The 27,765-nt window shown below is 45.4% G+C and overlaps 2 pseudogenes; both read right to left on the reverse strand.

Annotated features, from left to right (window-relative positions):
• Nucleotides 1-16,522, reverse strand: part of LOC147365519 (putative serine protease 47) — a 39,026-nt pseudogene extending 22,504 nt beyond the window's left edge.
• A 1,634-nt stretch (nucleotides 16,523-18,156) lies between these two features.
• LOC147365520 (spermatogenesis-associated protein 31E1-like) lies at nucleotides 18,157-22,386 on the reverse strand (annotated as a pseudogene).
• Nucleotides 22,387-27,765: the final 5,379 nt, after the last annotated feature.

Consider the following 27,765-nt stretch of genomic DNA (forward strand, 5'->3'; position numbering starts at 1 on the left):
CATCCTAGGCTTCACAGATGCTCATACTCGAGGAATACCACCCCCAGCATAAGAAAACCTATTATAGGGCAAAAGCCTCCAGGTGAGTGTCTCCAGGACACTGAACTACCTTTCTAGGGGCGCTCTTTCTGGATTGCAGGTTATTCAACATGTGAAGATGTAAGCCAGAAGAGAAACCTCTGGAGTATATCTTTAAAACCTGAAAATTTTTCAAAATAGACAGACTGAAAAGGGAAAAACTTAAAACTCTATTGTAGTATGGCCTGGGCCTTATATAAGTTGGAAAGTGGAGAAAGCATTGCCTGAAAATGGCCTGAAAATGGCTCTCTAAATTATAATACCATTTTGCAATTAGTTCTTTACTCTTGCAACATGGAAAAATGGATTGAGGTTCCCTATGTCCAAGCCTTCATGCTCCTGGGATTTCCCTGGTGGTCCAGTGGTCAGGACTCCAAGCTCTCACTGCTGAGGGGCCAGGTTTGATCCCTCGTTGGGAAACTAAAATCCCACAGGTCACTTTGGCAGACAAAAAGGGTTTCATGGTCCTTTACCAAAACCCTACTTTATCTTGCTCCTCTAATCAAAAACCTAGGGAATCAGTAAACACTTCTGATGTTTTAGATGATCCCCTTCCAACCTTCCCCAACTCTCAGGTGAGAAAAAACAAGCCCCACCTACTTCCCAGAACCAGCTACTTCTCTGGGGCCTTCTGACTGACCCCAAACTCTCCCTCCTTATGTTCCTTTATATCCTCTGTTACCTCAGGAGAGAGAGACTAGTCCCTCTGGGGTAATCTGTAGTGGAACTTCCTGTCACCCAGGCTCAGGTTCAAAGTTAGCCCCCACCTCTGCCCCACAAGGCCTTCACCCACTTTGGGAAGTGGCTGAAGGGAACAGAGAGATGACTAGAGTGCATGTCCCCTTCTGAATGGGACACTTAGGAATCTGTAAGGAGAGGTTTTGCAGGTTCTCAGAGAACCCTGAAAAGTTGAGGGATGAATTTATCAGGCTGGAGGTGACATTCTCTCTCACCTGGCAGGACATCATGGTTATTCTGGCATACAGTGGTAAAGGAGTATATTCTAATGAAGGCCAGGAAACATGCAGTGGGTCACTGATCCGTGCCACCAAATTTATCAGGTGGGTGGGGATGCAACCCCAGAACATGACCCACACTGGGACTGTGAAGATCCTATAGGTCAGGCTAGGGTGAGACATATTACTTGTCTATCAGAAGGAATGAAAAAGTTTATGGTGAAACTTTAAATTTCACCTGTAAATTATGATAAGATCTGAAAGGTTACACTGGAAAGAGATGAAAACTTGGCAGTCTTCCTGAACTGGGTGACAGAGGCCTTCAGGAAAGCCTCTGTCCACAGAAGGGAGGATACTATTGGCCATGCATTTTATCACCCAGGCTACTTCTGATATAAGGAGAAAATTACAAAAACTTGAAGCTAGACTCCCAACCCCCTTGTCAATCTTTTTTGTTTTTTTTCATTGTCAATCTTGGTAGAGGAGACATTCAAGGTCTATAGTAACCAAGACTTGATGGAAGAGTCCAATAAAGATAAGGGGCTAGTAAAGAAAACAATTTTGGACTGCTGTGATTCACCCACTGCCTCGAGTGGACCCTGGAGGGCTGAGATGTCTGGGCAGATGGCAAAGAAGCTGCCTGGGCTTGAACCAATGTGCCTTTTGTCATAAAGAGAGGCACTGTAAGGGGGAATGTCATGAGTGCCCTCCTATGGGATGCCTAAGGAGCAATCCCAACTGTCGCCAGGTCCTTGTGAATCTCTTGGATGAGAGAATCCCACACATCGAATGTTGGGGCCTGAGCACCTGCCTGGCTCCAGATTCCACTTGATCCATCCTCATTATTCCAGGGGAGTCTCGGGTCACCCCTGATATGGCAGGTAGGTGAACTGAATTTCTTGTAGACACTGGAGCTGCCTGCTCTGTTCTGACTTGGCCCTCTCTCCAACTGAGACTGTATTGTGATGAGAGCTGATGGACTGTCAAAGGGAAGGCAATTACATCTTCCCTCACCTGAGGAGTCCGGTTCATTATTACTACTCACTCCCTTTTGTATATTCCAGAGTTCCACGTCCCCCTTCTCAGAAGACTTGATAAATAAGATAGGAGCTAGTATATTATTAGGACGGGGTGAAGTCCAAGAAGGTAGACAATTCAAGCAGAGATTGCATCTATTAGCAACCCCAGATGACCCACCTGCTGGTCATCAAAATATTCCCACCAAAATCAGGGAACAAGTAGATCCTGCACTTGGGATACCTCAGGACCAGGAAAGGGAAAACATGCTCCTCCAATAAAAATAAGGTTTAGGCCTGGGGAAATATACCCCTGGGAAAAACAATATCCTTTAAAACTTGGGGCCGTGAGGGAAATCCAACTGTTGTTCACCAAATATCTAAAATACAGACTCATTGCTGCTGCTACTGCTGCTAAGTCGCTTCAGTCGTGTCCGACTCTATGCGACCCCATAGACGGCAGCCTACCAGGCTCCCAGTCCCTGGAATTCTCCAGGCAAGAACACTGGAGTGGGTTGCCATTTCCTTCTCCAATGCATGAAAGCGAAAAATGAAAATGAAGTCGCTCAGTCGTGTCCGACTCTTGGCGACCCCATGGACTGCACCCTACAAGGCTCCTCTGCCCATGGGATTTTCCAGGCAAGAGTACTGGAGTGGGGTGTCATTGCCTTCTCCGACAGACTCATTAGACCCTGCCAATCCCCTTGTAACACCCCTATCCTCCCCACCCCCACCCCACACCATTCAGGAGCCTAATAGGGAATATCATTGTACAAGGCTTATGAACAGTGAATGAACCGGATCAGATCAGATCAGATCAGTCGCTCAGTCATGTCTAACTCTTTGCGACCCCATGAATCGCAGCACGCCAGGCCTCCCTGTTCATCACCAACTCCCGGAGTTCACTCAGACTCACGTCCATCGAGTCAGTGATGCCATCCAGCCATCTCATCCTCTGTCATCCCCTTCTTCTCCTGCCCCCAATCCCTCCCAGCAGCAGAGTCTTTTCCAATGAGTCAACTCTTCACATGAGGTGGCCAAAGTACTGGAGTTTCAGCTTTAGCATCATTCCTTCCAAAGAAATCCCAGGGCTGATCTACTTCAGAATGGACTGGTTGGATTTCCTTACAGTCCAAGAGTCTTCTCCAACACCACAGTTCAAAAGCATCAATTCTTCAGGGCTCAGCCTTCTTCACAGTCCAGCTGTCACATCCATACATGACCACAGGAAAAACCATAGCCTTGACTAGACGAACCTTTGTTGGCAAAGTAATGTCTCTGCTTTTGAACATGCTATCCAGATTGGTCATAACTTTCCTTCCAAGGAGTAAGCGTCTTTTAATTTCATGGCTGCAGTCACCATCTGTAGTGATTTTGGAGCCCAGAAAAATAAAGTCTGACACTGTTTCCACTGTTTCCCCATCTATTTCCCATGAAGTGGTGGGACCGGATGACATGATCTTCGTTTTCTGAATGTTGAGCTTTAAGCCAACTTTTTCACTCTCCACTTTCACTTTCATCAAGAGACTTTTGAGTTCCTCTTTACTTTCTGCCATAAGGGTGGTGTCATCTGCATATGTGAGGTTATTGATATTTCTCCTGGCAATCTTGATTCCAGTTGATTTTTCTTCCAGTCCAGCATTTCTCATGATGTACTCTGCATAGAAGTTAAATAAATAGGGTGACAATATACAGCTTTGACGAACTCCTTTTCCTATTTGGAACCAGTCTGTTGTTCCATGTCCAGTTCTAACTGTTGCTTCCTGACCTGCATACAAATTTCTCAACAGGCAGATCAGGTGGTCTGGTATTCCCATCTCTTTCAGAATTTATTGTGATAAATTTATTTTATTATAGCTTAAGGTGATCCACACAGTCAAAGGCTTTGGCATAGTCAATAAAGCAGAAATAGATGTTTTTCTGGAACTCTCTTGCTTTTTTGATGATCCAGCGGATGTTGGCAATTTGATCTCTGGTTCCTCTGCCTTTTCTAAAACCAGCTTGAACATCTGGAAGTTCACGGTTCACGTATTGCTGAAGCCTGGCTTGGAGAATTTTGAGCATTACTTTACTAGCATGTGAGATGAGTGCAATTGTGGGGTAGTTTGAGCATTCTTTGGCATTGGCTTTCTTTGGGGTTGGAATGAAAACTGACCTTTTCCAGTCCTGTGGCCACTGCTGAGTTTTCCAAATTTGCTGGCAATATTGAGTGCAGCACTTACACAGAATCATCTTTCAGGATTTGGAAGAGCTCCACTGGAATTCCATCACCTCCACTAGCTTTGTTCATAGTGATGCTTTCCAAGGCCCACTTGACTTCACATTCCAGGATGTCTGGCTCTAGGTCAGTGATCACACCATCATGATTATCTGGGTCGTGAAGATCTTTTTTGTACAATTCTTCTGTGTATTCTTGCCATCTCTTCTTAATATCTGCTGCTTTTGTTAGGTCCATACCATTTCTGTCCTTTATCGAGCCCATCTTTGCATGAAATGTTCCTTTGGTATCCCTGATTTTCTTGAAGAGATCCCTAGTCTTTCCCATTCTGTTATTTTCCTCTATTTCTTTGCATTGATCGCTGAAGAAGGCTTTCTTATCTCTTCTTGCTATTCTTTGGAACTCTGCATTCAGATGTTTATATCTTTCCTTTTCTCCTTTGCTTTTCACTTCTCTTCTTTTCACAGCTATTTGTAAGGCCTCCCCAGACAGCCATTTTGCTATTTTGCATTTCTTTTCTATGGGAATGGTCTTGATCCCTGTCTCCTGTACAATGTCACAAACCTCATTCCATAGTTCATCAGGCACTCTATCTATGAGATCTAGGCCCTTAAATCTATTTCTCGCTTCCACTGTATAATCATAAGAAATTTGATTTAAGTTATACCTGAATGGTTTAGTGGTTTTCCCTATTTTCTTCAATTTAAGTCTGAATTTGGCAATAAGGAGTTCATGGTCTGAGCCACAGTCAGCTCCTGGTCTTGTTTTTGCTGACTGTATAGAGCTTCTCCATCTTTGGCTGCAAAGAATATAATCAATCTGATTTTGGTGTTGACCATCTGGTGATGTCCATGTGTAGAGTCTTCTCTTGTGTTGTTGGAAGAGGGTGTTTGTTATGACCAGTGCATTTTCTTGCCAAAACTCTATTAATCTTTGCCCTGCTTCATTCCGTGTTCCAAGGCCAAATTTGCCTGTTACTCCAGGTGTTTCTTGACTTCCTACTTTTGCATTCCAGTCCCCTATAATGAAAATAACATCTTTTTTGGGTGTTAGTTCTAAAAGGTCTTGTAGGTCTTCATAGAACCATTCAACTTCAGCTTCTTAGGTGTTACTGGTTGGGGCATAGACTTGGATTACTGTGATATTGAATGGTTTGCCTTGGAAACGAACAGATCATTCTGTCGTTTTTGAGATTGCATCCAAGTACTGCATTTCAGACTTTTTTGTTGACCATGATGGCCACTGCATTTCTTCTGATGGATTCCTGCCTGCAGTAGTAGATATAATGGTCATCTGAGTTAAATTCACCCATTCCAGTCCATTTCAGTTCGCTGATTCCTAGAATGTCGACATTCACTCTTGCCATTTCTTGTTTGACCACTTCCAATTTGCCTTGATTCATGGACCTGACATTCCAGGTTCCTATGCAATATTGCTCTTTACAGCATCGGACCTTGCTTCTATCATCAATCACATCCACAGCTGGGTATTCTTTTTGCTTTGGCTCCATCCCTTCATTCTTTCTGGAGTTATTTCTCCACTGATCTCCAGTAGCATATTGGACGCCTACTGACCTGGGGAGTTTCTCTTTCAGTATCCTATCATTTTGCCTTTTCATACTGTTCATGGGGTTCTCAAGGCAAGAATACTGAAGTAGTTTGCCATTCCCTTCTCCAGTGGACTACATTCTGTCAAATCTCTCCACCATGACCTGCCTGTCTTGGGTTGCCCCATGGGCATGGCTTAGTTTCATTGAGTTAGACAAGGCTGTGGTCCTAGTGTGATTAGATTGACTAGTTTTCTGTGAATATGGTTTCAGTGTGTTTGCCCTCTGATGCCCTCTTGCAACAACTACCGTCTTTCTTGGGTTTCTCTTACCTTGTGTGTGGAGTATCTCTTCACAGCTGCTCCAGCAAAGTGCAGCCATTGCTCCTTACCTTGGACGAGGGGTATCTCCTCCGTGAATGAGCCAGTCATCCCTATTTACCCACTGCTGCCAAACCTATGCACTTTCCTCAACCAAGTGCCAGGAAGCACTCAGTGTTTGTTTAGGACCACAAAGATGCATTTCTCTGTATTCCCCTACATCTAGACTCTCAATACCTTATTGCCTTTGAATGGAGGGACCCTGACACCCTGGAGGCTACTCAGTATCCCTGGACAGTGCTCCCACAGGGTTTTCAGGACAGACCCCATCTTTTTGGAAATGCAAAGGACCTGAGTCTTCATAAGGGTACTATGCAACAATATACCGATGGTTTATTGATAAGTAGTGATGTTACAGGGAAAAACAAAATCTGACTACTGTTGAGTCTGTTTCTTTCACTTTGACCTTTGCTACCTATTGCTTTTGTTTACTGAACGTATACTGTCTATACATAATGGTTTGCCTCAGGAACACTGTCTCTGCCTGTGTGTTAAACCAAGTGCCTTTGTTCAGAGAAACATCCTGACCCTGGCCACCTTTGAATAGCTGCAAGAAAGAAGAAGATATTACCACACCCTCTCCCAGAGCTTGGCTATTCAGGAGATATTTAGGAAAACTTATGGCCTTTTTCTTTACTTTTCCTCTAATTCCTCAGCTCCTCCCCATCTCTATTCTATAAAAGAAACTGGAATCCAGGCCCTGATAAGATATATGTTTTTTAAGACACTAGTCTGCCATCTCCTTGATCTGCCAGCTTTCTGAATAAAGTCATTCTTCCTTGCCCCAAAACCTCATCTCCCAATTTATGGTCTGTCACACTGCAGGCAGAAAGAGCCTGGACTCAGAAACAAATATGGTGAGCCAGTCAGAAACCTCGCTATTCCAGCCTAGCCAGCCCCAGTCAGGGAATACTGGGGCAAGGTCATAGAAGTTGCTAGGACCATTTTCCTGAAGATCTTCCCTTCAAAATTCCCCAAAGTGACACTGACTGCCCCAGCACTTGGCAATTAAGCAAGGAAACAACAAACTTCTGTGAGGTGATTGACTCAATTTTGTAGGGTAAGTCACTCCATTGTGCACCCCAGAATCATATTTCTCCCTCAGTTTGGGCTTTACCTCTACAGGACAAGCCAATTTGTTTAATTGGGGCACCTGATTGGAGAAGGGAATTGTAATGGCCTCTACTCTGAAGATCAGCCCTGGGATTTCTTTGGAAGGGATGATGCTAAAGCTGAAACTCCAGTACTTTGGCCACCTCATGTGAAGAGTTGACTCATTGGAAAAGACTCTGATGCTGGGAGGGTTTGGGGGCAGGAGGAGAAGGGGACGACAGAGGATGAGATGGCTGGATGGCATCACTGACTCGATGGACGTGAGTCTGAGTGAACTCTGGGAGTTGGTGATGGACAGGGAGGCCTGGCGTGCTGCGATTCATGGGGTCGCAAAGAGTCAGACACGACTGAGCGACTGAACTGAACTGAACTACCTGGTTTGGGAAGCAGTTCACTGGCTTTGTAGGCTAAGTCTATTTGATTTTGTTAGGTAGGTCGAATAGGGGGAAAGAGTCCAAAATGGCGGTGGCTAAAAGACAAGGAAGGGAAAAGCCCGCGAAAATAGAACAAAAGAAGGTCCGAGGACCAGAGTGAGGACCTCAGGTAAAACAAACACCACTTCTGACTGGCCCAGTTTACATAGGACAGGCCAAGGGAGAGATAAACATATAAATAGAAGAGCCAAAGCTAGCTCTTTCTCTCTCTCCCCCGCACGCTGGGGCGCTCTTCTCCTCGTGTCTTTGTTTTTTTTTTTTTTTTTTTTTAATTTTATTTTATTTTTAAACTTTACATAATTGTATTAGTTTTGCCAAATATCAAAATGAATCTGCCACAGGTATACATGTGTTCCCCATCCTGAACCCTGGATCGAAGTGCCCTCACCCTTCGAAGATGGATTTTCCTGCTATCTTCTAAATAAAACAGAGCTGTAACACTGAGCTGTAACACTGATTTGCCTAAGAGCTATAACATGGTCCATTCGAGACCTGAGAGCTATAATATGATCTATCCAAGACCTGAGAGATGTGACCCGCCGAGGGGGCTTTAATGTCCGTCACTCCAAATCTTTGTTGTGACTAGACAAAGAACCGAGGAACATACACTCACGTGACAATTTGAAAACTGGTTCATTGGTTTTGGTTTGCTTTTGTGTGCGTCGATGCTGGAATTTGTTTGGACTTTCTGTGTTGGAATTTGTGTCTTTTATGCTTTGGCATCAGACTTACAGAAATGAGGAATATTCCATTTATCCTGAAGGAGACCCCTTTGGGACATATATTAGATAAATGGGCGAAACCTAGCCATGAGCCTATGATTAAGACATGATATACCATGGTAATAGGTAGGGTATGGACCTAATATACGTCAGGATCAAAAGAGAGCCCCTGCATGGGTCTCATAGTTAGAAATGTTTTGCAAAAAAGCAGGGAAAAGAGATTTGATTCCATATGTAGAGGCATTTATGCTATGGCATCAGGAGGAAAAGTAGTCAGAGAATTCCCACCTTATGTGCAGCAGTTTGAAAGGAAACCCAGGAAACCTGTTCTACAAGGAAAGAGGGAAAAAGTGAGAGGGGGGACATGTTATTTCAAAACTTAACCCCTCCAGTGTATCCAGCTCCCCAGTAGTCAAGCAGGTGACATTGGTACTTGTTCCAACTGCCCTTTCCCCCCATGCCATCAACACATTCACCACCTCCTATTTCCTCTACTCGTGGAGATTAAGTAGTAGGTTCTATGCTATCCCCTGGCACACAGGGACCTTGTCTGGTATCACCATGTAAGACTTGATAGGGTACCCAATTTGGACAAGGAGCCACTTCCACAGCAGGGCAATTTCCCTTGCACTAATATCCTTTAATAGCCCAGAGGACTCCCTTGGACTTGAAGCATCCTATTTCAATTTCCCCACAAGAGTCCTGGGTAACTTTGACAGTAGGTAAGAAGTTGATGGACTTTCTAATAGATACCACTCACCAAACCTTCCTTATTTATCTTAGGAGGCTTGTAATTATAAAAAAAAAAAAAAAAAAAAAAAAAAAACCCAAAGTCATCCAAGGAAAACATGCCTGTATTTTTGAGTTGCAAAAGTCCTATCTGGTCTTCTCAGGAACTTTCATCTCTGCTATCTTTTTTAAATGCAGATTTTGAAAAGAAGGTAAAGTAATTTTGAAATTGAATTGTTAAGGCTAAATAGATACCATTAAGTGCCTTTTCTGTAAATATATAGCCATATATATAAGTGAGCTTAATTTGTTCTATTTGCCAGAAACCCAACTTTTATTGAACCTCTTTTGTAAACTGATGCACATAGGTTTAATAGAAGTTAAATGAAATCTTGCAGTGATTTTGGAGCCCAGGAAAATAAAATCTGTCACTGCTTCTATTTTTTCCCCTTCTATTTGCCTCCTCAGAAAACCGTTTTGCCTTCTTGTATTTCTTTATCTTTAGGATGATTTTTTGTTGCTATTTTAGGTACAGTGTTATGCGTCTCTGTCCATAGTTCTTCAGGCACTCTGTCTACCAGATCTAATCCCTCCAATCCATTTATCACCTCCACTGTATAATCATAAAGGATTTGATTTAGGCCATACCTGATTGACCTAGTGGTTTTCCCTACTTTCTTCAATTTAAGCCAGAATTTTGTGATAAGGAGTTCATGATCTGAGCCACAGTCAGCTCCCTGTCTTATTTTTGCTGACTGTATAGAGCTTCTCTGCCTTTGACTGCAAAGAATATAATCAAAGAGGAGCAAGAGGAGAGTGAAAAAGCTGGCTTAAAAATCAACATTAAAAAAACTAAGATCATGGCATCCGGTCCCATCACTTCATGGCAAATAGATGGGGAAACTATGGAAACAGTTACAAACTTTATTTTCTTGGGCTCCAAAATCACTGCAGATGGTGACTGCTCATGAAATTAAAAAACACTTGCTCATTGAAAGAAAAGTTATTAAAAAGAGAGTATATTAAAAAGCAAAGACATTACTTTGCCAACAAAGGTCCGTATAGTCAAAGCTATGGTTTTCCCAGAAGTTGTGCATGGATGTGAGAGTTGGACCTTAAAGAAGGCTGAGGCCTGAAGAATTGCTGCTCTTGTATTGTGGTGCTGGAGAGAAGACTCTTGAGAGTCCCTTGGACAGAAAGGATATCAAACCAGTCAATCCTAAAAGAAATAAATCCTGAATATTCACTAGAAGGACTGAAGCTGAAGTTGAAGCTCCAATACTTTGGCTACCTGATGCAAAGAGCTGACTCACTGGAAAAGACACTGATGCTGAGAAAGATTGAAGGCCAAAAAAAAAAAGGGTGCAGCAGAGGATGAGATGGTTAGACTGCATCACCAACTGAATGGACACAAATCTGAGCAAATTCCAGACATAGTGAAGGACAGAGAAGCCTGGCATGCTGTAGTCCATGAGGCGGCAAAACGTTGGACACAATTGAATGACTGAATAATAGCAACAAATATAATCAATCTGATTTTGGTATTGACATTTCATGATGTTCATGCATAGACATCTCGTGTTGTTGGCAGAGGGTGTTTGCTATGACCAGTGTAGTCTCTTGACAAAACACTGTTAGCCTTTGCCCTGCTTCATTTTGTATTCTAAGGCCAAACTTGCCTGTTACTCCAGGTATCTCTTGGCTGCCTATGTTTTTCCTTTCTCTATGATGAAAAGGACATCCATCTTTTTTTGGTGTTAGTTCTATAAGGTCATGTAGGTCTTCACAGAACCATTCAATTTCAGCTTCTTCAGCATCAGTGGTTAGGGAATTGACTTGGATTGCTGTGATGTTCAATGGTTTGTCCTAGAAACAAAGTGCGATCATTCTGTCGTTTTTGAAAGTGCACCCAAGTACTGCTCTTTTGGACCCTTGTTGACTATGAGGGGTACTCTGTGTCTTCTAAGGAATTCTTGTCCACAGTAGCAGATATAATGGTCATGTTAGTTAAATTCTCCCATTCCTATTTTAGTTCAGTGGTTCCAAAGATGTTGAGATTCACTCTGGCCATTTCCTGCTTGACCTCATCCTATTTACCTTGATTCATGGACTTAACATTCAAAATTCTTATGCAATATTGTTCTTTACAGCATCAGACTTTACTTTCACCACCAGATACCTCCACAACTGGGCACCATTTCTGCTTTGGCACAGCTGCTTCATTCATTCTGAAGTTATTCTTGATTGTATTCTGCTCTTCCCCAGTAGTGTCTTGGACATCTTCTGACCTGGGGGGCTCATCTTCTGGAGTCATATCTTTTTGCCTTCTCATACCGCTTATGAGATTCTCACAGCAAGAATTCTGGAGTGATTTTCCATTCTGCCCTCCAGTGGACCACTTTTTGTCACAGCTCTCCACCATGACACGCCTGTCTTGGCTGGTCTTTCAGAGCATGGCTCAGAGCTTCATTGAGTTACACAGGCCCATCACCACAAAAGGCTGCAATCCATGATGTGGCAGAATACAGTATGATAAATTATAGTTACCATGTTATACATTAGCTCCTCAGGCCTTATTCCTTCATTTTATTTCTCGTTGCATAACAGAATATTTGTATCTGCTTCTAGACCTGTTTTGAATTCCCCCAGGATCACCTACAGACAATTTCTACTGTGTCCTATGATTTCGTTTTTTTTTTGTTTGTTTGTTTGTTTTTTAGTCCGTCTAGTCAAGGCTATGGTTTTTCCAGTGGTCATGTGCTGGGGTCCAGCCCCGGTGGATCCAGGGAATTCAAAGCGGGGACGGCATCAGCGATCAGGAAACAATAGCTTATTTAAATGTTAATTAAAGATATAAAGAGTAATAGAATAAGTATAGCTCAGTAGGAAAATTCAGTGGAGAAAAGAGGCTGAATAACTTGGTTTACGTGGAAAGCTAATCAAATTCCAAAATAAGGAATTTACATCACCTACATAGGCTGCAGGCGTCCTCCCATTCTCCCGAAGGAGAGGAGACACTAAGGCCTCCCTGGTCAGATCTTAGAAGCCCAGGCATAGTTAGTAGGCTTGACGAGCCTCCCCGCCCCAGATGGGAATTCAGCCAGAAGGTGAGAGAAAGAACGACATGGGGAGACCAAGTTTCGGTGAACAAAGCCTGCACTTTATTTTCCAAAGTAGTTTTTGTACCTTAAGTTGTGCATAGAGGATAATGGGTAAGAGGTAGAGTCATGCAAGGACAGCAGTCTTTGATCCTAATCTAAGCCAGGCTTTCAAACTTATCATATGAAAAAGTTTAGGTGATTTACATCATCTTCTAGCCAGGAGGCCTGTTAACATTTTAAGACCCTTTCTTCAGAAAACTTATTTTTCTCTAAAGGTGATTATTCTAAAGTCAGGCGCCACCCTCCAAAAGCATTAGATAAAGTTGCATTCCTATAGGGCAAAAGTGTGGTGGGCTATAACAAGAAAAGAATTATCTCAAAGGTCCAAGGTTACAAACATTAAAGCTACTACTTACATTTTTATACACCAATTATATTAATCAATACACTGCCAGGGACACAGTAAGTAAGGGATATGGAAACTTAGCAGTAAACATTGGCCCAATAAGTGAAAAACCCTTCACCAATACAATTTCTAATCAATCTTTTAACTGCTCAAAGGAATCTGTATTTAGACAGTTTAGAACATCTCATGCCTTTCACAGTTGGGAGGCTCTGAACAATCACATGTGGCCGGAAGAACCTGTTCAGGCAGGCTAGAGGACTTCCAAAGGAGTTTGTAGGTTGAAATACTCTTGTCACACCCAGGAACTTTATTAACTGGAGCTGTAAGTTAACTCTTTTCAAGAGAGAGGTAGTGGGGGGCAGCCCCCCATAAAGTCAGAGGTGTAGGTGAGAGCACAAAGCAGAAAGTAGGCAGACTCTGGTTTTGGGAGTAGATGCTCAAGAATTTCCAGGGGGACTCCTGAGGCTCGATCCCGCTTTTGCATATGCCGAGCCTCCTTCCTCATGACCTTTGCCACGGGCAGAGTTCCTCACACTGGCTCCCGGCAGTCATGTATGGATGACAGAGTTGGACTGTGAAGAAAGCTGATCACTGAAGAATTGATGCTTTTGAACTGTGGTGTTAGAGAAGACTCTTGAGAGTCCCTTGGACTGCAAGGAGATCCAACCAGTCCATTCTAAAGGAGGTCAGTCCTGGGTGTTCTTTGGAAGGACTGATGCTAAAGCTGAAACTCCAATACTTTGGCCACCTCATGTGAAGAGTTGACTCATTGGAAAAGACCCTGATGCTGGGAAGAATTGGCGGCAGGAGGAGAAGGGGACGGCAGAGGATGAGATGGCTGGATGGCATCACTGGCTCACATCGTTGGACGTGAGTTTGAGTGAACTCCGGGTGTTGGTGGTGGACAGGGAGGTCTGGCATGCTGCAATTCAGGGGGTCGCAAAGAGTCGGACATGACTGAAAGACTGAACTGAACTGAGATTCCACACATATGTGTCTTTTTGCTATTAGGTTTATATTATTTAGCATAATGATCTCCTGGTTCATTCATGTTCTTGCAAATGTCAGGATTTATTTTTTTAGGCTGAATAATATCCCACTGTGTATGTTATGTATGTGTATTTGTGTGTGTGTGTATCACATATTATCATGTATTCTTTATGGATTCACCACGACAAACAGGAAGTTTCTCTCCAAGTCATTACTGTGAATAAATTTTCAAAGAACATAGAAAAATACTATAACTCTTTAGGGTTAAAAACTTTGTTTCCTTTTGCTATATGACCAGAAGTGAAATTGCTGCATCACCTGGTATTCTAATTTTATTATTTGAAGAATTGCCATACTATTTTAAATATTTGTTGTACCAATTTACATTCCAAACAGCAATACACATGGTTTGTTAAGTGATATCGGGCTTGCCATGAACTATCAAAGGGTGTACGCTCAGATCCTAAAGAATGCCTGGGAGATCTGTGTGGGGGTCAAAAGAGAGGTCTCTGTACAATGATCTGAGAGGACTCTGGGTAAGATTACTCCATGTGGGTTTGTGAGAGGGTCCTGTGTGGGGTCAGTGTGGGTCTGTCTGAGGGCTCTGTATGGGGTCAGTGTGGGTCTGTGAAAGGTTCTAGTACGGTAAATGTGCATCAGTCAGTGCCGGGAGCCAGCATATTGCATATTGAGTGCATATTGCATATTGAGTGCAGCACTTTCCACAGCATCATCTTTCAGGATCTGGAATAGTTCAACTGGAATTCTATCACTGCCGGGAGCCAGCGTGAGGAGCTCCATCCATGACAAAGGTCATGAGGAAGGAGGCTCGGCACACGCAAAGGCGGGATCGAGCCTCAGGAGTCCCCCTGGAAATTCTTGAGCATTTACACCCAAAACCAGAGTCTGCCTACTTTCTGCTTTGTGCCTTCACCTACACCTCTGACTTTACGGGGGGCTGTCCCCCACTACCTCTCTGAAAAAAGAGTTAGCTTACAGCTCCAGTTAATAATTCCTGGGTGTGACAGTGTTTCAACCTACAAACTCCTTTGGAAGTCCTCTAGCATGCCTGAATAGGTTTTTCCGGCCACATGTGATTGCTCAGAGCCTCCCAACTGTGAGAGGCATGAGATGTTCTAAACTGTCTAAATACAGATTCCTTTGAGCAGTTAAAAGATTGATTAGAAATTGTATTGGTGAAGGGATTTTCACTTGTCGGGCCAATGTTTGCTGCTAAGTTTCCGTATCCCTTACCTGCTGTGTCCCTGGCAGTGTATTGATTAATATAATTGGTGTAAGTAGTAGCTTTACTGTTTGTAACCTGGGACCCTTGAGTTAATTCTTTTTCTTGTTATAGCCCACCACACCTTTGCTCTGTAGGAATGCAACTTTATCTAATGCTTTTTGGAGGCTGGCGCCTGACTTTAGAATAATCACCTTTAGAGAAAAAGGCCTCCGGGCCAGAAGATGATGCAAATCACCTAAACTTTTGCATATGATAAGTTTGCAGGAAGAAAGCCTGGCTTACTGCATGACTCTACCCCTTCCCCCATTATCCTCTATGCATAACTTAAGGTATAAAAACTACTTTGGAAAATAAAGTGTGGCCTTGTTCACCAAAACTTGGTCTCACCATGTCATTCTTTCTCTTACCTTCTGGCTGAATTATTCAGCCTCTTTTCTCCACTGAATTTCCTCACTGAGCTATCCTTAATTCAGCCTCTTTTCTCCACTGAATTTCCTCACTGAGCTAACCTTATTCTATTACTCTTTATATCCTTAATTAACGTTTAATTAAGCAATTGTTTCCTGATCCTCGCGGACGCCGTCCCCGCTTCGAATTCCCTGGATCCACCGGGGCTGGACCCCGGCAAGTCAGGTCTCTGTGTAGGGTCCATGTGGGTGTTCTAGAGATCCCTGAGCAGAATCAATGTGAATCTGTGTTTGACCCCTGTGTGGGGTTAGTGTGGATTGTGGAAGATTCCTGTGTGAGGTTAGTGAAGCTTCTGTGTAGGGTCAGTGTGGGACTGTCAGAGGTCTCTCTATGGGGTCAGTGTGGGTGTTTTAGAGATCTGTAAGCAGGATCAGTATGAATCTGTAGTTGACTCCATACAGAATCAGTGTGGATTTGTGGAAGATTCCCATGTGAGGGTAGTCAAGTCCCTGTGTGGGGTCACTGTGAGTCTGTGGGAGATCCCTGTGTGGAGTTAGTGTGGGTCAGTGGGAGGTCCCTGTCTGGGGTGAGCATGGGTCTCTGGGAGGGCCCTGTGCAACATCAGTGTGGGTGTGTGGGAGGTTTCAGTTTGGGACACTATGGGTCTGTCAGGAATCCCTCTCTGGGGTCAGTGTGTTTGTCTAGGTCTCTTTGTGGTGTTATTGGGGGCCGTGTGCTGGATCAGTGTGGGTATGTGGGAGGTCCCTCACTGGGGTCAGTGTGGATCTGTCTAGGTCTCTGTGTGGGGTTTTTGGGGGCCCTGTGCTGGATCATTGTGGGATATGGGAGGTCCCTATCTGGGGTCAGTGTGGGTCTGACCCACTCTTTGAGGGGGACCCTCCATTGCTGTGCTTTCTGCACCTCACGGCAGGAGAAGGGCAAGGGCCTCTCCACATCTGGTTCCTTGCTGTTCTCTCAGTGTCCCTTCTGTGTCGTTGCTCCAGACAGGCACCTTAGTTCTAGCTCCCCCAATTCAGCACTCACCTCTTGGTGCCTCTGAGAGGGCCTGGCATGAGGCCGGCTCAGGATCCGTGCTCTGTGCTCCCCTCTCCTGAACTCTGGGGGGAACTCGATGCCTAGGATGCAACCCCTTCCCTCAGACCCTGGCTGAGCCTCCATGCCCACCATGGAGAATGCAGTGCAGAGGCAGGACTAGTCTCCAGGAAGAAAACACAGCACAAGCAGGCCCTTGTCCTCTGTCCCCACAGTCCCAGGCCTGGTCCCACATGTGGGGGTCCTGACAGGCATGGAGGCGGGCTTCCTGCTGGCTCCTGGATCGGGGACCCCCTCCAGGATCAGGTCTCTCCATCATTGAAGTGACTGTGACATAGAGCCCCCAGTTGTTCTAGGGGATTGCTCTTGTCTCCCTACTTTCCTGTGTGGGTGGGCCCTGGGAAGGAAAGCTGACGGCACCCTCATTCTCGACAGGTGATGTCCTGCTTGGTGACACATCCTGTCTGCTGGTTTCTTCCCTCTCCAGGCTCTGGGATGAGTGAAGCTGAGAGCAGGTGAGACTTGCTATGATTCCTGCACAGGCCCTGGGCCTGTTGAGCCCCCCACCTGTCCCCTGGGAGCCTCCTTGGGCCACACATGTAGATAGAAATCACGTACCATGAGTCTGTCCTGGGCTCCCCATCCTGTGAAATCTGATTATTTACATTGTGGAGAAGTGCAGCTTCCCTTCTCGGAGCTCCATTGCCTCTGGCAGCCTGGCCGTCTGTGGAGGAGCTCTAGGTGTTCTCCCTCTGTCTGAGCTTTGGGAGCTGGAGTAGAGGGGAGACTCTGGGGAGGGGCCACCAGGAGCCACCGGGCCCCTAACTTCTTTCCTCTGTGCTTGTAGGTGGTGGTGGGATGCCAGGGGCTCCTTTGTCTCTGTGCCATCAGTGAGCACCTCTGCCTCCTGCCTCCTTCCCCACATCTCACCCTAGGGGCACAGAGTCCCACCCTCAGACCATGAGGTGACTGCACACACAGCCATGCCCCTTGCTCGTTCACCCAGGGCAGGTGGGTGCTCTGAGCAGGGCTATCCTCTCCTCTGCAGCAGGGGTGGACTGGCCCTCGGGGGCCTCCATGCTTCCCACCACACATCCTCAGAGCAGGGAGTGTGTGGTCCTCATCCTAAACTTTGCTCCAGAGCATGAGAAAGACAGAGGTAGGATGACAGGCCTGGCACATCTCATTCCAGCTCCTTCTGGGACAGGAGGGGTTTTCAGGGCAACTTCATCTATCCCACCATGACATGAGGACAAGTTTCTTCCACCTCTCACTCAGGACCAGCACTGCCCCCAAACGCCCCTTCTTATTCTGACATGTGAGTTTGTCTCTGGCACTTTCTGAACCTGAGGGGAATTTCAGCCTCTGAACAGCACCTCCCCCCACAGCCCCACAAATTCCAGGTAGAGAGAGAGCAGAAGACAGTCAGATCCTGAAAAGGGGGAGGTCTTTAGGTTTAGTTCACCTTGATGTGTTCTGAATGCTGTTGGATGTTTCAGTAATGCTGAGATCATGGAAACTGAAGATGCAGTGAAGGAACTGGGGTGAAGGCAAGTATCCACACTGGGGTGTACCTCCCTCTATGGCCCCATCCCACCTGAAAGCCAAAGCAGGCACCTTTGGAAAGAGTGGACCATTATCCATTGCCTTTCTCCCCACAGGGCGCAGACAGAGGCCACCAGATCTCATAAGAAAAACATTTATTTCAGGAAGCAAAAATATTAGTAGTAACAAGAAACTATTGGCACACAGAGAATGTGCTAATATGAGGAAAAAAAAAAATGTCTTTGCAAAATAAGCATTTTTTTCCTTGGAATAGTTTTCCTATCAGGAATGCTGTGAAAAACATGTTCTGATTGACCAAAAGGGGCATATTTCTGAAGGAGATAGTGCCTTGGACAGTGGAGGGAATGGCCTATGGTACTTACACTCTTGAGCCATGATGTCCGGTTCTGCGTGGAAGGGGACCTGGCTCTCTGGGTGAGAAGGCCCACTTGCTGTCCCAGAGACTGGTCCACTTACTCTCTTTTGGAGAGCTATAGCCCATGGGGTAACTTGGTAATCAAGGGCTGTATCGCTTCTGACTCTTACTTGCTCTTGGTCGAAGAAAAACCTTTGGTGGCAGTAATGTGGACCTAATGAGTTCCGGAATTCTGCTTTTACCAATTGAACTCCAAGGCATGAGGTCCCTGATGAAGCACTATCTTCTCATTTAGGATCTTGTCCTACAGCTGTCATGAGAGTCTAGCCTCAACAGCCCTGCTGTCCGTGGTGATTAGGTTTTGACTAACACTTGCCTCTGGGCTGTGGCTGTTTTAGGTTTGTCTTTTGGCAGCGGCCCTTCTGATTCTTTGCATTTACTGGGGGAAATCCCCTGCAGAAGGAGATTAATCCTTTTTTTGAAGCAGCTTTCTGAAAGAACCTATCCGTTCTTCAGGATTAGCTGTTGAAACTTGCTTCTTAGGGCCTCTGCTCATTCCTTTTACTGGCCAGAGTGACTGATCCCTTGGACCTGGTAGCCATTCGTTCTGCCAGTCCTGTGTGATGCTGTCCTAGTTTGGGACTCCTATATGCCTCTCTCACTTCAGTGGGGACACACTTCTTCCTCTGGCTCTTATATTTGGTCTCCCACCTCAGGGCCACCTACTGCCCCTGGCTGCTCCCTCCACTCTATGTAACATCATAGAACGTCTGTGAATTGGACTTGGATGTGTCTCTTCTGGACAAGGTTTGGGAAAAAGACAGAGATTCTTGAGAAGCCAAGATGTTTGCAGCAAGGAACATATCTGAGTGACAGTCTTGAGAAGTATATCCGTGGCACAGTTTTGCAGGAGCAGTCTGGTGGCCCAGCCTCGATTCTGATTCTGCTGGTATGTAAACCCTTGGAACTCAAGCTTTTGAAACTGTGCCTCAAAATTTAGATTTTCCAGATTTGAGGCAACAGACTTTGTATTCAATGAAGGTCTTCAATCAGACCTTGGAGATCGTGGACTCTTCAAATTCATATTAATGAGTAGGGAATTGACCCACACACTAGGTTCCAAAGTATCTTCTCCAGAAGGGTCTCCTTCCACAGGCTCTTATTCTTGTTCCCTGGAAGATGTATCTTACTACAGTCATGATAGAGTAAGATTCTGGGGAGGCTCGTGCCCCAGCTTCCGCCTGTGACTCACTGCTGGTCATTGCCGAACTAGAACTGGGCTCCAGGCTGCCTTTGTCGGCTGCCATGACAGATGCACTATGCCAATTTCTGGTCACTAAACTGTATGTGGCAGTGTGAGAAGGTGGCTAGCTTTCTGTGCAGTCAGAGGGACCTCTGAGGGCTTACGGATGTCACCAGCTGTGGGTCCTCCCAGAGCCCCTGGGCTTCCTCAGTCACCTGTGAAGGAGTGGGGAGGGGCCTCTCCAGGGAGGGATTTGCCCCTCTTGTTACTACTGTCTCTCTTGCATGGGGCTGAGGAGGTTTTCCCTTGGTTAATAGAGATATTGAGGTGTCCTCAGATTCACAGGTGGCTTTCAAGGTAGAACCTTGAGCCTTTTTCAACTTCAAGCTAAGTATGAACTTGAGGACCTTGAAGAGTAGGTCCCACCTATGCCTCACCCTCAATTTTACTAAATGTGTTTCCAGCTCCTGTTGAATATCAGGACTGAGGACAGCAGACTCAAGGGAGTTGTTCATGGAGGCTTCCCCATGCTGAGAGAAGTGTGGATGTTCTGTCTTCATGGGAGCATGTGTCTCTCCAAGAATGTCTAAAACAAGGTTGCCAGCAAATCTCAAACTATAGACTTTCACAGGGATCTCACTCTCCTGGATCTGCTGTGCCTTCCTCCCTATCAGGACTCCTAAGACTGCTGGATGCTTTCTGCTGAGGCTCAACTCTCTTTCTGACTCAGGTTTCACTCTTGGATCATTCACTGGAGGATTGGCTGAGATCAGGTACAGATCTTTTAGGATCCTCCCCACACTCTGCCCTACATCATATTGCAGGTCTGTCCCTTGTGGGATTTGTGCTGGGCACTTGGACCTCATCTTCTCTGTGTCCTGGCTGATTTTGCCTCGATCTACAGAGATCTTTGAGGGCCCCTCCCAGCCCTGTTCCTGACAAGGCATTGGGAATTTATCCTAAGGCTGCATCAGTTTCTGAGATGCTCGAATTCTGCAGGGCAGGCCAAACTGTTGCTGCATGCACCTTTTGGAAAACTGGTGCTCCAGTTCCTCCCAAACCTTAGGGCTGGCCAAATCCTCAGGAAGGATGGAGACAGAGCTGTGGGCCCAGAAAGACCTGTTCTCCTGCAGAAGGTTAAGAGTGATCTGACTAAAGACTTGCTGAGATTTCTTAACAAAAGAGGGTAAAGCTCTTCCTCTTTCTAGTTGCTTTTTCCAAAAGAGACATTCCCGGTTTTCAATTGCATTTGAGATGAAAGATTATGCCTTATTTGAGACTGTAGGGCAAGATGTTTCACAGGACCCAATCTGGTGTTGAGAAGATGGTTGGACTCAGAGAGAGGGTGATTGATGGAGAGTGGTCTCTAACTGCACCTGAGCTTGTGCTTAACACGGGCATGTCTGGAGTCAAGGGTTTGGGTCAGGCCTGGATCTCCATGTGAGCCTGAGGTGGAGGTTGAAACTGCTGCATGGTTGGAAGCAAGGTTAGTGGTTGAGCCTGGGTCTCCATGTGAACTTGAGGTGGTGACTGAGAGGCATGGTTGCATGTCCATGTGATACAGAGGTGATGGTTGCACCTGGGACATGGATGGAGTCTTGTTTTGAGATTCATCCTGGGCCACAGGTTGAGTCAAGTGCTGGGCCAATATCAGTTGTGAAGTTACTTTTGATGAAATTTGGAATGGTTTGGCCTTAGAACTCTCATTGTTAAGACAGGGCATAACTCAAGAGGTGACCCAGGTACTATGACAGTAGCCACCAAACTCTCAGTGTACAAAAAGGGGTGACCCCCAAAGAGATAACTGCATATCTTCTGTAGATGGTTCCCCAAAGTGTTAGAATATCGGGGCTTCTTGGGAACAAGCAGCTGTTCCAGTTTGCCTTTTATGCTCCAGAAGTTTTGGTGACCCAAGGTGTCCTGCTTGTCACTGAGTTACTTGATCCTCTTCCCCAATGAAGTTAGGTGATAGCCTGCCTCCTCCTTATTTTTCTCCTTCCAAATCTTCCCTTCTACCCTCTTTGTGGTTAGTATCTCCAACATCTTCTGGACATCCATGTTGATAAAAGAGAGGCCACCAGCCTCTACCTGCCTATTTGTGGGGTCTCCCCAAAATGAGGCCTTTGGTAAGTGGCTGGGAAGGTTATCTTGCTCGGATTCTAAATGTGTCAAGGTGGAGAAGCTCCAGGCTTTGGCTGCCTCCTGTCACCATGCCAGGGCTGATACAAGACTGGTTGAACAGACAATGCCTGAGATAGCTGGTCTTTAAGGGGAGTGTGGAGATGACCTGTGTGGGATGGTACTCAGTGCCAGTGCCATGGAGTCATCCTGAATGAGACTCAGCATGGAGCCTGACGGTGGAGGGGCAGAGGAGGGTGTTGGAGGTAGACAGCAGGCACTCACATGAGAGGGGCTTGGCAAGGAAGGGGACAGGGCAAGTGGCCAAGGTGAAAGCCTCTCCAGTGGAAATAAAGGCTCTGGTGTTGGAGAAGCACTCAGGGATGAATGTGAGGGAATGGAAACAGAGGAGGTTACTGAACCTGGAGAAATGGTAGAAGCCCAAGGTAGGGGACACTTGATCAGAGGAGCTGGGGAGATGGTGGGAGCTGCCTCTTCCCTGCATGGTTGGTGGGTTCTAGCAGGAACTGATTGGCAAGCCTCACCAGGTGAATCTTTACATGAGAGCTGATCAAAGCCTCCCTTCTCAGGGAACCTCCCTAGGTGTCTGCAGGAGACATGAGGAAGAAGCTGCAGCCAGGAGCCCTGGGGCCAGGAGGACTGGGCAGTGCAGGCAGGGGTGGGCATCTGGACCCCACAGTCTGGCATGGCCCCAGTGCTGACTTCACAATGTTCCTGCTGTCCCTCACCCCAGGACTTTGGCCATACCCCGCCCCCAGAACTCCCCCTCTCAGCTCAGCCCCAGGCTGCCAGTATCCCTGGGGTCACACCTTAGGCTTTAGGAGGAAGAACCACCTAGAAATGAAAGGAAAGATTTCCAGAAATGGAATCAGATCCCGGCCCTCTTCCAGGGCTTCCTGGCAATCTCTTCAAGCTGAAAATCGGCATACTGGGTCATGGTGGTGAACATAGGAGCCTAGGGGTCTAAAAGGGAGTGGAGTGCATTGTCACTTTAAGGGTACACCACTAGGAGATTGGAGACCAAGCACCTGTGTCCAAGGCCACATAATCCCTGACAGTGATGGTGAAGCTCATGAAAGGTTTATCATTTACAAAGTGTTTCCGTATTCTTTACCCCTTGCCTGTGGGGAGAATGGGCAGGCACCACTCTGCAGTTGAATCTGAGCAAAGTAAAATCATGTGTTCTACAAGTCCTTGAGGGCTCACCTCCCAATGTGGGTGCTATTTGTCCAATGCACCCCACATGCCCTTTGGTACAGAGCCTTTTCCAGGCCCCTCACAGCTTCCTTCTAGTATCTGGGTAATGTTCTCCTTCCCAGAAGCCTCCCTGGGAGTTCTGTTTCTCAAGGGAGAAGTCCTGCCACTGGCCCCTCTCAGAGTCCATGGAGCTGGGTCCTCATGGCCAGAAAAGTGGGGACTAACTCTGGGGGTACTCATGGCTGGATGTCAGAACTCACTTTTCAAAGCTCCATTTCTCTTGATGCTCCTACTTCTTCCCCTCTGTTCCATTCAATGCTGAGAGAGAAAATGAGGACTTAGGATCCAAATCTCAGTCTCCTCTCTCTAGACAAGCATCAGACACCAGCATCCATACATGATATGACTTTCTACATTTCACTGACAGCTCTGTGATTCTTCTTTCCTTTTGCTCATTTTTAAATGGATGAAATGTTTTGTTTTCGCCCTTTGAAGGACATAAAGGATTTTCAACGTGAGATTCACTCTAGACTTCTTTCTTCACTGTTTCTCTGTTCAAGAAACACACACATTCTTAGACTATGGGTGAATCCGAGCTTCATCAGGCAGGTCTCTGCTTCCTGATACCAGCCTCCCCACTTCCCAGCTCCTGCTCTGAGGCTCTCAGGGCTTCAGCACTGCCAGCAGGTCAGTCCTGTCTGAGACACTGTTCACAGCTGCTGAACTAGTGCTCAGGAGTCTGTCCTCTGGCTGAGATTCAACTCAGAATCCAGTCATTGGCCTCTGGTCACTGTGTTTGGGACCTCCATGGAGCCACCTACTGACCTGGATACACGGGTTGAGATCTTTAAATAGAAATCCTAGTGTTCACTGTATCTCTGCCCAGCCTGGTTTGTCCCTAGAGGGATGACCATCTAGTCTTTCTTGAGAATACATGTCCTGTTCTTTTCCATCTCAAAAGTCATATTAGTTGACTCAGAAAAGTGAAAATAATAATAGAAAAGAACAGAGAAATATGTGCTTGTGAGTCTGGACCAAGAGTTCCTTGCCTTCCTGATGTTTCCATGTTTCCTAGGAGGAGAAAAGGATGAGTTATACTCAAGTTAGTGAAGGATCAGGAAAAAGAGCCCCAGTCCACACAGAAACGTGAGGATTGTATCAATCACCCAGGGAGCGGAACTGGAGTTCACCCAAATATCAAAAGTGCTTTTCAGAGAAAAGAGAGGATTCTCCATTGTCTGCATCATACTGCTGCCCTCAGGCAACTGAGCACAGGATGTGCACTTGGGGACTAAAGTACTCAGCCCAACTCATAGAGCTGTGGTCTCGTCACAAAGGGCTCTTGGGCATAAGAGGGAGTAGCAGAGGAGGAGGCAGGACTGTAGCCCCTCCCTAACCATCCAGCCCCTCAGCTTCATGCATCTCCCTCCCTTCCTCTGAGCTTTCCCATCTACTTTCTCATCCTTTTAGATAGAGACATTAGTCAAGTGTCGATTCAGTCCACCTAGAACTCAAAGAATTCCTGGTTCCTTTCACATCACTGCTTGAGCCCCATCACCACTTTTAAAGATCTGGAGTTCCCCCTAATTTTGGTTACTCCGATCTATTTTTACTCTTAGGATTTTTTTTTTTTTTTTAATTTCAGTTCAGTTCAGTCCAGTCGCTCAGTCATGTCCGACTCTTTGCAACCCCATGAACCACAGCACTCCAGGCCTCCCTGTCCATCACCAACTGCCGGAGTCCACCTAAACCCATGTCCATTGATTCGGTGATGCCATTCAACCATCTTATCCTCTGTCATCCCCTTCTCCTCCTGCATGCCATCTTTCCCAAAACCAGGGTCTTTTCAAATGAGTCAGCTCTTCCCATCAGGTGGCGAAAGTATTGGAGTTTCAGCTTTAGCATCAGTCCTTCCAAAGAACACCCAGGACTGATCTCCTTTAGAATGGACTAGCTGGATCTCCTTGCAGTCCAAGGGACTCTCAAGAGTCTTCTTCAACACCACAGTTCAAAAGCATCAATTCTTCGGTGCTCAGCTTTCTTTATAGTCCACTCTCACATCCATACATGGCCACTGGAAGAACCATAGCCTTGACTAGACATACCTTTGTTGACAAAGTAATGTCTCTGCTTTATGCTGTCTATGTTGGTCATAACTTTCTTTCCAAGAAGTAAGCGTCTTTTAATTTCACTGCTGCAATCACCATCTGCAGTGATTTTGGAGCCCCCCAAAATAAAGTCAGCCACTGTTTCCACTGTTTCCCCATCTATTTCCCAGGAAGGGATGGGACCAGATGCCATGATCTTAGTTTTCTGAATGTTGAGCTTTAAGCCAACTTTTTCACTCTCCGCTTTCACTCCCATCAAGAGGCTTTTTAGTTCCTCTTCACTTTCTGCCAGAAGGGTGGTGTCATCTGCATATCTGAGGTTATTGATATTTCTCCCAGCAATCTTGATTCCAGCTTGTGCTTCTTCCAGCACAGCATTTCTCATGATGTACTCTGCATAGAAGTTAAATAAGCAGGGTGGCAATATTCAGCCTTGATGTACTCCTTTTCCTATTTGGAACCAGTCTGTTGTTCCATGTCCAATTCTAATTGTTGCTTCCTGACCTGCATATAGGTTTCTCAAGAGGCAGGTCAGGTGGTCTGGTATGCCCATCTCTTTCTGAATTTTCCACAGTTTACTGTGATCCACACAGTCAAAGGCTTTGGCATAGTCAATAAAGCAGAAATAGATGTTTTTCTGGAACTCTCTTGCTTTTTCGATGATCCAGCAGATGTTGGCAATTTGATCTCTAGTTCCTCTGTCTTTTCTAAAACCAGCTTGAACATCAGGAAGTTCACGGTTCACATATTGCTGAAGCCTGGCTTGGAGAATTTTGAGCATTACTTTACTAGCGTGTGAGATGAGTGCAATTGTGCAGTAGTTTGAGCATTCTTTGCATTACCTTTCTTAGGGATTGAAATGAAAACTGACCTTTCCCAGTCCTGTGGCCACTGCTGAGTTTTCCAAATTTGCTGGCATATGACTGCAGCACTTTCACAGCATCATCTTTCAGGATTTGAAATAGCTCAACTGGAATTCCATCACCTCCACTAACTTTGTTCATAGTGATGCTTCCTAAGGCCCACTTGACTTCACATTCCAGGATGTCTGGCTCTAGGTGAGTGATCACACCATCGTGATTGATTACCTGGGTCGTAAAGGTCTTTTTTTTTTTCAGTTCTTCTGTGTATTCTTGCCACCTCTGCTTAATATCTTCTGCTTACGTTAGGCCCCTACAATTTCTGTCCTTTATTGAGCCCATCTTTGCATGAAATGTTCCCTTAATGTCTCTTGTTTTCTTGAAGAGATCTCTAGTCTTTTCCGTTCTATTGTTTTCCTCTATATCTTTGCATTGATCACTGTGGAAGGCTTTCTTTTTTCTCCTTACTATTCTTTGGAACTCTGCATTCAAATGCATATATCTTTCCTTTTCTCCTTTGCTTTTCACTTCTCTTCTTTTCACAGCTAATTGTAAGGCCTCTTCAGACAGCCATTTTGCTTTTTTGCATTTCTTTTAATTGGGGATGATATTGATTCCTGTCTCCTGCACAATGTCATGAACCTCCACCCATAGTTCATCTGGCACTCTATTAGATCTAGTCCCTTCAATCTATTTCTCACTTCCACCATGTAGTCATAAGGGAATTGGTATAGATAACACGTGAATGGTCTAGTGGTTTTCCATACTTTCTTCAATTTAAGTCTGAATTTGACAATAAGGAGTTCATGATCTGAGCCACAGTCAGCTCCTGGTCTTGTTTTTGTTGACTGTATAGAGCTTCTCCATCTTTTGCTGCAAAGAATATAATCAATCTGATTTCAGTGTCAACCATCTGGTGATGTCCATGTGTAGAGTCTTCTCTTGTATTGTTGGTAGACGGTGTTTGCTATGATCAGTGCATTCTCTTGGCAGAACTCTAAGAAGCTTTGCCCTGCTTCACTCTGTAACCCAAGGCCAAATTTGCCTGTTACTCCAGGTGTTTCTTGACTTCCTACTTTTGCATTGCAGTCCCCTATAATGAAAAGGACATCTTTTTTGGGTGTTAGTTCTAGAAGGTCTTGTAGGTCTTCATAGAACTGTTCAGTTTCAGCTTCTTCAGCATTACTAGTCGGGGCATAGACTTGGATTACCGTGATATTGAATGGTTTGCCTTGGGAACAAACAGAGATCATTCTGTCATTTTTGAGACTGTATCCAAGTACTGCATTTCAGACTCTTTTGTTGACTATGATGGCTACTCCATTTCTTATAAGGGATTCCTGCCCACAATAGTAGATATAATTGTCATCTGAGTTAAATTCACCCTTTCCAGTCCATCTTAGTTCCCTGATTCCTAGAATGTCGATGTTCACTCTTGTCATCTCCTGTTTGGCCACCACCAATTTGCCTTGATTTATGGACCTAACATTCCAGGTTCCTATGCAATATTGCTTTTTACAGCATCAAGCTGTGCTTCTGTCACCAGTCCCATCCACAACTGTATGTTGTTTTTGCTTTGGCTCCATCCCTTCATTCTCCTGGAGTTATTTCTCCACTGATCTCCAATAGCATATTGGGCATCTACCGACCTGTGGAGTTCATCTTTCAGTGTCCTATCTTTTTGCTTTTTCATACTATTCATGGAGTTCTCAAGGCAAGAATACTGAAGTGGTTTGCCATTCCCTTCTCCAGTGGACCACATTCTGTCAGGCCTCTTCACCATGACCCGTCCGTCTTGGGTGGCCCCACATGGCATGGCTAGGTTTCATTGAGTTAGACAAGGCTGTGGTTTGTGTGATCAGATTGGCCTGTTGTTTGTAATTGTGGTTTCAGTGTGTCTG

This window comes from Bos grunniens, chromosome 9 (assembly GCF_055505025.1).
Source record: "Bos grunniens cultivar Pamir isolate PY7600 chromosome 9, Bosgru_T2T1.0, whole genome shotgun sequence".
Taxonomy (NCBI): Eukaryota; Metazoa; Chordata; class Mammalia; order Artiodactyla; family Bovidae; genus Bos; species Bos grunniens.